At 35.4% G+C, this 3,628-nt stretch overlaps 1 long non-coding RNA gene across 1 annotated transcript; it reads right to left on the reverse strand.

Moving 5' to 3' along the window:
• Nucleotides 1-1,931: 1,931 nt before the first annotated feature.
• Nucleotides 1,932-3,206, reverse strand: LOC117565179 (uncharacterized). Its single transcript, XR_004571840.2, has 3 exons — nucleotides 2,650-3,206; nucleotides 2,211-2,585; nucleotides 1,932-2,144 (listed from the first exon to the last, which is right to left on the reverse strand). It is a non-coding gene; the product is annotated as an uncharacterized LOC117565179 (long non-coding RNA).
• Between the last annotated feature and the right edge of the window lie 422 nt (nucleotides 3,207-3,628).

The raw sequence follows: 3,628 nt of genomic DNA on the forward strand, positions 1-3,628 counted from the left end.
ATAGTTACGTCTTTCGTCATTTCCTCTATTATCGTTTCTATAGTTATAACAGTCACTACTACGTTTATGACTACGTCTTTCATCATTTCCACTACTTTGCTTATAATCTATACTTCTAGTATTATAATGTTGGGATCCATATTCTTGTTTTTGATCCGGTCTTTTCATATTTCTTTCTTTCAACGCCCATTCAAAGGCCTCCCGACGTTTGGTCAGTTTCATAGATCTTATTGTAGCTCCTAATGGGCCCCTAATTCCTGTTAAAAATAAGTTAAGTCTGCAAACAATTATTTTTTTGTCTTAAAACACTGCTCCGATTTTGTGGTTTCCGCTATTCTAAATAATGCCAACTTAATCTCACATACTTTGTCATATATGTATGTAGTTGACGTAAAGATAAACTCTCCTGCACAGAGTTGTGGAGCTCGAACATAAGAGTGGGTTCATCTCTCTTGTCCGCGCAATGCAAAATGAGGGCGCCCTTAATTTCTTCCCAATTAAGACTGGCTACAGATTCGATGATGGCTGCGCTAGCCTTTCCTTCGATTTTATTTCGAATTGATCTTAGAAGTAGCTGACCATATGGCGTTTTACCAGTGCCGCTAATCAGTGCTAGGATTTCCTCCACATTGGTTATAAATTCATGTACAGTTTTTGGATTACCATCGTATACAGGTTAAAAACGAATTGTGTCAGGTATCTTCAGTGTTGATAGGACATCAAGTAGATTAACATTTTGCTTTCCTTGATCCGAAAGGGCGTACTCTGATGAAGAAGACGTAGATGATTGATCGTCTTGTCTTATTACGATAGCCTCTGTATTCTCCGATACGCTGGTGTTGTTTCCAGTTCGACTCCTGGTATTTGGAATATGGTCTTTTGCTCCTCTAATGGTAGCTCATATCTGTTTATTAGGATTTACTATTAGTGTTGGCGCATTTGATTTTGATTCGTTTAAAAGTATCAAAAAAGCTTTTGTTTTGCTCTCTGAGCGAAATTCAGAACTCATCAGCGCGTCGTCACTCTTGCTTACGTGTAACAAAACCAAGGTACGTATATAAATATAATGTTGCATTTGGTACTTAAATTGCACCTAAATATACATATACAAATATCGTTTCGATCATGTTTCAACAACACGTTAAGAGGTTTGAGCACATATTGTTGCTCTCAGTCTGTGAGTCGCACTGAAACACAGAACTAACTGCAACTTTCTCAAACATCTTCCACGACACGTTCGATAGGTTTGAGCATATATTGTTCTTTAGCGCGTCACAACATCGATTTTTGTTGTATACATACGTATACACAAACAAGAAAGTTACAGTCGAGTGTGCTCGTCTGTTAGATACCCGCTACCCACTTTGAATAAAAGCAAAATATTGCGCTATTTTTTCAAAATATACTGAAAATATACCAAACAGTGTATTTGTTATATCGATATAGTACCATATTCAAAATATACCATAGACAGCACAATATACCAGATTGTCGGCCAAAGCAACTAAGACCCCTAGTAAGTAGGCGTTTTTGTATTTCTTTAATAAATTCCATAATTTTTATCTGATCGCAATCAAATATTCAGCAATCATGAATACTATATTGTATACACCAAAATTCGTAGCTTGAAAATTACACTTATTATCTGATTTGCGGGGGCGGAAGTGGGCGTGGCAAAAATTTGAAACAAACGTGTTCATACGGACAGACGAACAGACACACAGACGGACAGACACACAGGCGAACAGACGGACATGGCTAGATCGTCTCGGCTGTTGATGCTGATCAAGAATATACATATTTTATAGGGTCGGAGATACCTCTTTCTACCTGTTACATTTCCTGCCGGCACAAAATTATAATATCCGTATGGATAGCGGGTATAAAAAGCTGGTTTTTCAATTCATTCTATTCTTTATATTTTTCTGATAGGCACGGGGCGAGCTCACGAAATATTAAAACATTTTATATAGAATTTGAACAGCAGCTGCTCTGATCTTCACAATATTTTCAGAATTTCGTCAATACAGTCGTAATTTTCCTCATTTTTATTCTCATTTGTTAATCCTGTTCCTATAATTTTTAGGAATTTATTAGGCAGCTTATACGTATAGCAACATTTGTCAAGTCCACGTGAGCCATATCTGTAAATGCATAATTTAGAATATAATTTATTTTCATTTTAAGTGGAAAACAATTAAACCAATTACCTTACGTGAAGTATACGGTTAAGTGTACTCAAATGTAATCTATTTCGCAGTTTACACTTGACAAGGCTGACTTGATTAAATATGCGCTCTACTTCGGCGTTGGACCAAGGCAACGATAATATGGTATATTAATGGCAACCCCAGCTAACTCTGCAAATGTGTTGATGCCTCTAGAATCCATATAGGAATTGACTTCAATTCAAAATTTTTTAGTGCTGTACGTATTTTGCCAATTTACAAAATGAATTTTTTTCCCTATATTTTGGCAACTAAGCCCTTCCAATAATAGAATAATGTCTTGTGACAATGTGGCGAAACATATTGTTCACAGAAAAAATATCAATCTGCTTCAATAACTTATAGTTTTCTGGAAGCCTTAAATTAAATTGAAAATAATATATTTGGTTTAATTATTCTGTGTCAAATGAAGACTAGTTACCTCTGTTTGAGTTGCTTAATAAGCTCAACTAAAAATTTAGAGCAGCAGTCTCGAATCTCTTTTTCGGATAATGGATCCAAATTCATTAATTTCATATGTTTCTCAAAGTCATATCCTTGCACCAGATCACCGTGGACATATCTTTCGATATCCTCCGTTTCCAACAAATCCACATCTATATCAATGATTGAATGGTCAATGTCAAATCATTTAATAATTCCGTGCCATTTGTGTTGCTGCTCTGTTAGCACTTATTTACTCTTTGCAACTCTGACAATATTGGATTTAAAAAAGTAAATATGCGTAGTTCTTGTCATTGAACATTTGATGCAAGAATCCGCTTTATGGCATTTTTCCTTGCTCGCTGCTAGGTTAAAATGGAGTTTCAGCTCTTCCCATTGTTGCAGTATTCGTGATACTGTCAATTCAATTGACAGCCACCTTGTGTCGCACACTTTTGGGATCTTTAGTGCAGCCTTGGCGAAGAATATTTCAAAAAGTTGTAAGTTTTTTATTTTACTTGTTAAGAAAGGGACGATCACACATCAAATAACATTTTTTTTTAGGCAGGCAAAAAAATCTTTGCAAACATGACTTACAGCCAATTGAACCGAATGACAGAAAAATCAAGGAAGGCGCTTCCTTTTTTAACAAAGAGTACATACTGTTATTTACGAGTTTGGACTCCTTCAGCTCGTTTTTTATGGCCTCAACAATGCACGATGCGTTTCCATGCTTTAAGTGAATTAACTTAAAAAATGTCGAAAGAAACTTTTCATGTTGATGCGAAAAATAAGTGATGACAACACCTAATTGCATAATGAACTACATAAAAAGAGATGTGGACAATATTATATATGACAAAAATACAATACAAATAGTTGAATTTGAAATATATGTACATACCTAGAAGTTTAGTAACACTTATATCCGTCGATTCATCTATTTGGACACTAAACTTTGAGTCCCCAATATCACT

This window comes from Drosophila albomicans, unplaced genomic scaffold (genome assembly GCF_009650485.2).
Source record: "Drosophila albomicans strain 15112-1751.03 unplaced genomic scaffold, ASM965048v2 ctg28_pilon, whole genome shotgun sequence".
NCBI classification, from domain to species: domain Eukaryota; kingdom Metazoa; phylum Arthropoda; class Insecta; order Diptera; family Drosophilidae; genus Drosophila; species Drosophila albomicans.